The following is a 9,896-nucleotide window of genomic DNA, read 5'->3' on the forward strand; positions in this document are numbered from 1 at the left end:
GTGGCCATTCTCAGACAACAGGCAAGCTGATGAGCGAAGGCCCCAGAGTGACTCAAAGGCAGAAATACCTCAATATAAAAATATTCCCTAGCCTGGACAGTTTCTAAATTGTATACGAGTTACTCTGGCCTCCATGCGCGTGGCATAGCAGGTGGGGTGTCTGTGTTTGTTTATTCCTGGCTTGTGATTACTCAGAGGGGCTGCATTTGTCACACCCTGTCTCCTCTGTGACAAGGACCTCTTAGAACCTAGCAACTTCAAGGCTGAGACTCTTATAGACTGTGAGAGACCAAGGGACTCCTGACCTTCCTGGGAGGCTGGGGAAAGGAGAGTAGCCTGGGCTAGGTGGTATCTTGTTAACTGTGGCTGCCCCAGATGTGTGTTGGTGTTCTTACCAACTCTAGCGCCATCTTGGATCCACCCATTGTGGGTGGTAGGTCTTGCCTATGCTGTGTCTTTTGAGTGGGAATGGAAGGAGGCCTTGTCTAATGACATACAGTTGTGGGAAGACACTTGGTATACATGAGAGAACACATAGAAATGCTGTCTCAGAATCCCCTAGACTAGCTACAGGCTCTGGGGGAAGCCAGTTAAAGGGCCAGGGCTGGCAGAAGGAATTACCCACCCAAAGTTTTGAGGAAATTCCAACCAAAGAAGTAACCCAAATAGGCTGCCAAGGGAGTGGAGTTAAGAGGAGAACATAAGGCCCAGGCTCCAGACCTTAGTCCCCCGATGGCTTTAGAAATCCTTGGGGCCTCAAGTGACATAAAAGACTATAGCTGTGGCACGTTCCCAGGGACAGACAACGGGGGCAGATAAGCCTGCTCGGTTACCTCTGCTGTCCGTGGATTCTCCACTTACTCTTGGTGTGACCCTTTGACTGACCTGACCTTGGATTTTGGCTTTCTACACCCATGCCACCATATGTTTGTCTTTACACCCCAGTCTTACTTGATTGATATGATGACTCTGAGAGGAAGGTAGAATTAAGACTTACTACTTCTGTGACACAGATGAGAAAAGTGGGGCTCGGTGATGGGAGGTGACTTATGGGATGGCACTTGTGTAAGGTCACGGAGCCAGTGAGCGATGGACTGACTAGAACCCAGACCTTCTGACTCTGTTTCTAGCATTACATGTTGGTTATATCTCAAACATCCAGCAGTTGTGCTTTCTTTAGTGTCTTGTGTTTGAGCATGCATATGTAGAGTAGGAAAATGTATGGTGATATTTAACACATATGCTATATTATAGAGTATAAGAATCCTGTATTTTAGAAGGGTAGAAAATTGAATATATTTAAAAGCCACATGGACTAACACTCATTGACAGCTGGGTTCACAGGGATTGTTATGTCATGCGAGCATTTGACATTTTTCCATAAGAAAGTATTAAACATCTAAAGATAATGGCATATACCTCTAATCTCAGCACTCTGGAGGCAGGGGAAGGTAGATCTTTGTGAGTTTGAGGACAGCCTGGTCTACAGAGCAAGTTCCAGGTCAGTGGGGCTACATACACTGCCTCAAAAAACAAAAAAGTCGGGTTGGGGATTTAGCTCAGGGGTAGAGTGCTTGTCTAGGAAGCGCAAGGCCCTGGGTTCGATCCCCAGCTCCAAAAAAAAGAACCAAAAAAAAAAAAAAAACAAAACAAAAAAGTCAGGGTTCAAGAAAGTTTTGTCTAGTAGTCTTGAAATGAGGCAATATAAACAGGAAGCTGTTTGGGTCATGCTACTTCCCATGGGTGGCCTCACCAGAGCCTGTGGGACAATGACAAGGGCCTGGATAACTCTGCTTCTGAGATTTCAGCAACAGTAGCACAGCTTTCCAGCTTCCTTCCATAAGAGGTTGTAGTGTGCAGTCCAGACAATGAATTCAGAGATGCGCCCATTCTGTAACCTGGCTCTGTTTCTCACAGCTTACATCTGGGGAAGAAACTTAATGCCTGGGTGTCTGAGTCTTCTCTGTATGGAAGGACTAAGGATGCTCCAGTGCTGGCTTCTCAAGTGACACAAAGCACACCTATAGAATGCATAGACAGGTGTACTCGTGTGTACTAGCAGAACATATTGAAGCCTGTAGTTGGGCAAGTGTTCCTCCTATCCTCATCTTCCGAGACATAGTGCAGTCTAAAGTCTTGGTGCCCTGCATCCCTCATTTCTACCTTTGACTCCGTTTCTGAAAATGGCTGGATTTAATGACTTCCTGTCTCCTCTGGGCAGGTGTGATTCAGAAAAGGGGAAATAGCTCTGGCTTCTGTTATGTGGAACAGGAAACAGAGAGGTGGGCAGAGTGAGGTTAGGTTTGAGAGAACATTTGACTCTGAGGCCAGCCGCAGATGGCTTTGTGACCCCTCGCACACCACCTGCCTCAGCCGGCCCACCTGTCATTTCTCTTGTAGGGATTCAGAGCAGGTTGTTTGTATATTAAGTTCTTAGGATTTTGAAATTTAAACATTGTCACCACACACGTGATATATAGACTATGTAGACAATAATTGTGACTATAAATGGTGGCTATTTCAGAGGAGTGTCCTTTAAGGCGATCTTTCACTTTCTTCTTTCTTTTTGTGGTTTTTGGTTTGTGGTACTAAAGGTCGGACACCTAGAACCTGCTTCATGCTAGGCAAGTGCTCTATCACTGAGCTCCATAGCCCACTTTGGAGTGCATGTATGATTAAATTTATATGCGTATAAACATATGTATTCTTATATACTTACTTAGATGTATGTGGCTTTTTATCATTTTATATTGAATATCTATTACTTACATAATCAGGAAAAACCTCTCTTCATGGCATAAAGAAGCATATATTAAGTCTGGAGATGGTGGTCCATGCTCTCATGCTAGCTCTTGAGAGACTGAGATAGGAAGAGTGTGAGTTCATGGCCAGCCTCGGGTATAGAGTGAATTGTCCAAACAAACAAACAAACAAACAAACAAACAAACAAAAGTATATTAAGAGGTCTGAGAATGTGGCTTAGGTAGAATTTTGAATGCACAAGGTTCTGGGTTTGATTTTAGCATCACGTGTGCGTGTACACGTGCTCGCGCACGCACACACACACACACGGTGCATTAAGTATACAGACTTATATATCTGTATAAAGATATTATTTTTAAAGGAAAAAAATGCAAAATGCCTGAGATTGTCACCAGTCTCTTGGCTCAGTGGCCCTCGAAGCCATGTATTCAATGTTTACACTGTTTTGCCATGATTTTATTCTGGAGCTTTTTGGTTGGTTTATCTTCCTAAACAGATCGCAGCTAGGAGAGTCTCGAATGTATCCAGAGCTGAAGCAACTGGTTTTCTGGGGACAATTAAGCAGCCTAACCACCTATTTTCATAGGCTAATTTTCCTTCATTTTAAACAAGTTATTCAATGCACTGCGTCTGTCTCCCATGTTTGGACTTGCAGCTGACTGTGGTAACCTCAGACCACAGAGCCTCACAGAGTGCACTCCTGCCTGTGGCAGCCGAGGCCATCTGGGCGGTGGCTCCCAGAGCTGGGTTATATGAAAGGGTGAAGGTTGAAGAACAGCAGTGGAGGTTGGAGCAGGCTCTGGGCTCATAGGGCATCCGCCCCGGGGCAGGTGAGGGACCTGGGCACATTTCCTCCACCGTGGCGCTTTGCCTTCTCTGAATGGTGTTCTTGAGAACAGAGTCACAACTGAGCACAACTCAGTTCCCATTGTTCTGGGGCAGACAAGGACTTTGTGGAACTACTTGCTCCTTCACCCCTTATAGATTCAGATGAGGCTCCCACTCCCTTCCTCACACCCCTGAAGCAATATCCCACTGCGAATTTCTCCTCCTCTTCCTCCTCTTCCTCCAGTTTCCTCTCTTGCTTGTCTCAGATCCCCAAGTGCTGCTGGTATTTCAAATGTACAGACCATGATGTCTGGATCTAAGAATTAAAAAAAAACATATATATATATATTAAACCTTATTATTAAAAACTCTTCAAATAAATAAACACATCACACACTAAAATTAACCACACCCCCAAATCTGTGCAAACCTAATAACTTTATATGTAGGAAGACTTGGTATTCAGTACAGAAGCTGTGAAGTTCCACATTATGTTTTACACTTTTAATATCAAGTATATTTTAATGCCCTCATTTACCACCAAAACATCTTATATCCTCTTTCATGTCCATTGCTTGCATTTTTCTCAGAACTCTCTTTCTCATTGGAAAATTTTATCCACGAAAATGCATCAGATTCTATGCAGCTAAGAGCAGGGACAGATCCTTTTCCAAAATGAGAATATATGTAGATAGTGTGCCATTTTATTTAAAATTGCAAACTAGACTTTAAAAAAGTAGGTGAGACTAAAAATCATTCAGCCGCCTGCACTCTGGAGAGACAAAGGTAGACTGCTCGGTGCTGGCCCAGGATGCAGGAGATGCTCAGCAGGTACATGCTTCCGCAGGCTGAAGCTCCCTGGAGAGCACGTGGCTTTCAGTGATGTCAGAGGGTTAGGGCGTCACTGCAGGAGCAGCCTTCTCATATCTATTCCCACTCAGCTTTCAGCTTTATCACAGAAAAGAGAATACTGATTGTACAGATCAGGAGACCCACCTTCTCAAAGGGCACAGTTGGGTCCTTTATTTTTTTTTTCTTTAAAAATCAGAAAGTGTTGGGCTGGAGAGATGGCTCAGTGGTTAAGAGCGCTGACTTCTCTTTCAGAGGTCCTGAGTTCAAATCCCAGCAACCACATGGTGGCTCACAACCATCTATAATGAGATCTGATGCCCTCTTCAGGTGTGTCTGAAGACAGCTGTGGTGTACTCATATATAATAAATAAATAAATCTTTAAAAAAAAAATCAGAAAGTGTTTAGTTAATTGATGAGAGAAAACTGGTCCAAGAATGGCGGGCAGATTCTGCGGAGTGAGAATCAGAAGCGAGGGGCTCCATAATCATCTGGCATCCGCTCCATGTTGTATCTGTGGTTAGAAATGTACATAATTGGGACACCAGGGATCTTCCGGATTCTTTGAGGTCACGGTCAACTGTGGCCACAATGTAACACTTGTGCTGAGTTATCCTTTGTACCAGGCAGTCATCGGTATAGGTTCCTTTGTGTGTGCATGGCAATCGGTCAAATCGGGGATCCTTGGTGATTCTTAGTGCTACACGATACTTCTGCCCTAATTTCTCAATTTCAGCCATTACACAATACAAGGGATACACTTGGCATACAGACAGTCCATCATTGACTGCACTAAGTCCAGTTTGGCTTTAATGGAAAAGTTGATGAAGTTGGTATCCACAAGGATGTGGTAAGGTGGACCCGGCTGTGTATTACACTGGAAGAACAAGCAGGAAGGATGCTGGGGATTTCTCTTTTCTTCAGCGCACTAGGATCTTTCTTTTCTTTCTTTTTAGGCTTCAACCTATCCTTTTCTTTAAGTCACTCGTCTCCGAGACTAAGCATTCGCTTCATAGTCGCATATTTCCTTGTTTTCTTTTGCTTCCCCATGTTCACGATGCCCACAGTTGGGTTCTTAAAGATGTATTTGACTTCAGTTTCAAGTAGAATTGCACAGTGAGTACTGATGAGGCCAGGGGAGTGATGACAGCAGGTAATGTCACAGACACGGTTTGGCCATGCTGTTCACAAGATAGCCAACTCCTAAAAGCACTTCACTGAGGCCCATATGTATGCTGGGAAGTAATGTGTCCTTAAGCCTTAGCTAGAACCAGCACTTTGTGCACTGTGGTCAAAGGGGTGAGCAGTCACAAGCACAAGTCCTTGTCAAGGAGAGAAAGGGAAATGGAGCCCTCACCTCCAGAGAAGTCTCCGTTTGCTCAGATTGGAAACCAAATCCCTCCAAGGAAAGAGCAAACAGAAAAGAGGAAGGGGCCTCTTCTTGAAATTCTTATTAAGGTTGGCTCCGTGTGTTACTCTCGCTTGAGTTCACTCACAATAGGGAAAAAAATTACCAAAATGGTCATTTAGCACTTAGTACAACCACAGTAGCAGAGGACAATTTACAGTGTTCTATGCTCTCACTTGTGATCAAATACCCAGAATAATACCCTGAACTGAAGCAACTTACAAGTGAAAGAGTTCATTTTGACTTATGGCTCCAGAGGATTAGAGCCCATCATGGTGGCTAGTGGCATGGCATCAGGAACAGGCAGCTGAGAGATCACACCTCAGCCCCACAAAGGAAGCAGAGAGAGCAAGCTGGAACTCTTGAAGCCCACCTCTGGTGACTTACTTCCTGCCTTCCCAAACAGCACCGCCAACTAGGGTACAAGTGTCCAAATACCTGAGCCTACGGGGAACATTTCTTATTCCTACTGCCACAGCTAGTACTGACAATGTGCCAGGGGTCAAGCTAAATGCTTTAAATGTGAACTCACTTAATTTTCACAATTTGAGGGGAAAAATAGTATCGCCTCTACTTTAAAGGTGAAAGATTTGAGTAAAATTCACACTATTAGGAAATAGTTCTTAGAATTATAAACTCCAGGTCTGTCTTATCCTTTTACCCTATGCTCTTCAGAGCCACACATAAGTGCTCAAATCTGTGACCTTAAGACATGGTCCCTGCCTGCAGGGAACTTCTACTGTGATAAGAAAGAAAGAAGAAAAAAAATTCCATGTGTTGAACATAGCTGACCAATGAGAGTGCAAGCCGGATGGCAGTCAGAGCCAAGACAGTCACCCTCAGCTGTCCATGTGAAACTGTACCCTAGAATATTAGGGATGTCAGTCCAGTCTTGAAATGTGAGCTTGCTTATCTAATGTTTGGTTAGTTGCTGTCAAGGAACTGTGGGTATGTGGAGGACTCAGGTTTAACATTAGTTGAGGGCAGTATAGAAAGACTTGTAAATTCAATATGGGAAAGGGCCGTTCTTGCCCTAAAGCACATTTCATTCTTCTTGCTCTTCTTAGAACTCCATCTGGGAAGGAGAGTGAGAGAGTCTTTTCTTTCCAAGACATTTCTTCTGGCAAATAGTTGACGGTTCTAAACATGACCACTCATCTACTGGGCCTTTGAGAGGAAGCAGAGACCTTGCTGAATAAGAGCAGAAAGGTCTCCTTTCATCAGGTTCACCCCCAGGAGCATCTTTCCTTTCCTCATCTTATCGAGGCCAGAGACAGCAGAAAGGGCCAATCTTGAGTCTCAGCCTTCTGGGATAGAAATGAACTTCAAAACGGGACATGGTTATTCATATTTCAGTCTGTCTCCCTCCATGAAACCCAGACATTTTATTTTTATTCTAAGTACTTGGGTAGATAAAGGACTCTCTGCTGCCCTAACTGTTTCTACAAAGATGGCGAAAGATGGTGTAAAAATATATTCCAACTGATGGCAATTCTTCAAGGAAAGATACTGGATTTAAAGCTTTATAAAGAGCTTGCTACAGGAATAACAAATGCCAAATCACTCATCTGAAGCTTGTAATTGCCAGGTCAAAATCTTTGGGAAGTTGTCCTTAGTGTTGTGCTGACTGGCAACGCTTTCTTACTAGTTTGGTTCATTCTGACACACATTTACTGAGCTTCACTGTGCACTGTGATGTGGAAAAGAAGCTCCCCTCAGACACCACAAGTGGGTTCAAAGCCCGCTCATTAGTTGCTCTGCCGGTGTTCTTTAAACTGCTTGTTCATCAATGTCTTTTTCTGTCAAATAAAGTCATACTCAACCAACAAGGATCATTAAAGGATCAACACAGTGATTTCATGGGCTCAGTAAATGGCATCTCCATTTCCTGCCCAAGTTAGGAAGAAGTGAGGAGGCTAGGCCGGGGAGCCAGGCAGAAGGAGGTCAGTGTATTATATTACCTCACTTACCGATGGGACTAAGTTCAAAGGCCTGGCTTAGGGCATGCAGCAACACTGGGTGTTTCATCTCAGCCACCTTGCAATGCTGGATATGGCTGTGTCCTTGCCTAATGCCAAGTAAGGTAGAGCAGGTTAAATGCTTGCTTCTTATAGACAGGCAGTTCCTGGGGCAAAAGAGCAGGAACCAGACTGACCCTCACCTGCCTAAGGGGCACGGCTGCTGTGGCTTTCACGGCTTACCTCTTCCACAACGTGCTGTGAATTGATGACTGTTATTAGAACTATATTTAAAACATTTTGGTTGATTTAAGGGGTCTTTTCTACATACGTTTAAAGAAATTAAAACATTTTCTGTGTGCTTTATAAAGCACCTGGCACTCTAGGTCCTGTGCCTAACTGATAAATTGTTCCTTTATGATCAGTTTGGTTTCGTGCTTCCCCAACTAGAGAATCCTCCTTCTGTCTTGGGAAACGTTGAGTGACCTCAAGATTGGAAGTACTTGTTGCCCAGATGGAGATATGAGTTCAGGGGAGGGGGACAGAATACTTCCCATTCTCCATAAAAGTAAAGCTCTAGAAAAAAAAAACTGTACAGTAATAGCCTAGATGGATTAAAAGCAAGCCAAGGTGAGCTAATTACAACCTGAAGCAAGAGGGAAATCAGCTCAAAAATGAAGAGCGAGTCCCGCGCCGAGCAAAGCCCAGAAGCAATTCCTCGAGGTCGTGATCTTTAAACTCTGTCTTGCAGGGTAAAAGGTTCTTGCTAGATAAGGATTTGATCAGGGTAGAGTGGAAGGGGTCATTCCAGACTCCGGGAGCATATGAGGCATTCTGGGAGTCGAGGAATTCAAAACCATCCACCCATTCCATCTGCCCTTGCTTGACTCCCTCGTTGCTCTATTGATATTTCATATCAGTGGTAGAGGGGAAAGAAGTCCTCGTTTGTTCAATGCACACTAAGGTGCTTTATGAATGTCTCATTTACTTCTTCCTCCAATAGTGAGAGGTGGATATTGTTATTTCTACTTCTTCTAGACAAAGAAGTTGGGTCCTTGAAAATTTCAGACAGGCCACAGAGCCTTGAGGATATCACCACAGACCAGAAGCCAGAATCCAGGCTCCCAACTGCCTGTCCAGAGCCCTGCTCATGCCTTCCTCAGAGACTTCAAAGAAATGCTCTGAGAGCTATATGAAAAGGAATTCTTACAATTATATTTTAGGAAGAATGTTTTTCCAGAGACTCATTTCTGGCATTCCATTCCCCAGACTGTCAGGCTCCAGGATGCTTTTCCGTTCCTCACCTGCTCATTGTCTATTGAAAGGCTTCATCTGTTGGCAGTGCCTTTTCCTGACCTCTTTCTTAGGCATAGCACGATTTCTGCTGTCCTGTGTGCTCTGCTGATCACTCCTCAACAGGGGCTGTTCTAGGCACCCAATATTGAGAAGGGCTCTGTTTGCTCGCCCTGAGACCATGCTGGGTTTGTAGAGCTAACAGACAAGTGTCCAGCATGTAATGAATACTTGCTTGTGAGCCTGTACAGGGCTTAACACTTCTTGTCATCTATTTTATCTGCTTGACACTCCTCTGACATAGGCATTGCTAAAACTATAGACAAGGACACCAGTAGTGAGAACTTTGGAAATTTTGTAGCTTTAAGAAACACAGAACTCTTATAAGAACGTGCTTTGTTTTAAGACCAGGTGTGGGATACAGGGCTGCTTCAGACTGTCCACAGGAGCTGACTGATTTGCCTCATGCTCTAGCAGGGGGTGTGATTTTGCCAGCAGCAGAGCGTTTCTGTGGTTGGGTGACATTTAGAACTCTGGGGATACTTCTGAGGGCACATAAATGCTAGGGCCCCGAGAGGCCGGGCAGGTTGTTGGTTGTTGATGTTGTTGGTTGATGCTGTTGGTGTCTGTTTGTTAAGTAGTTGTGCACAAAGAAGAAGAAATTAGATATCCAGGTGGTGAGATTCAGACTTGCTCAAACGAACTCAACGCCCCAAAATCAGCAGGAAGTAGTCTAATGCTAACATCTCCTCCTTTCCAACCCCTGGTATCCGTTTTCCTATCTAGTGTTTGGGGG

The 9,896-nt window shown here is 44.2% G+C and overlaps 1 pseudogene; it reads right to left on the reverse strand.

The window, feature by feature from the left end:
- Positions 1–4,829: 4,829 nt before the first annotated feature.
- Positions 4,830–5,491, reverse strand: Fcf1-ps4 (Fcf1 rRNA-processing protein, pseudogene 4; annotated as a pseudogene).
- Positions 5,492–9,896: the final 4,405 nt, after the last annotated feature.

The sequence above is a fragment of the Rattus norvegicus genome, chromosome 2 (genome assembly GCF_036323735.1).
Source record: "Rattus norvegicus strain BN/NHsdMcwi chromosome 2, GRCr8, whole genome shotgun sequence".
Classification (NCBI taxonomy): domain Eukaryota; kingdom Metazoa; phylum Chordata; class Mammalia; order Rodentia; family Muridae; genus Rattus; species Rattus norvegicus.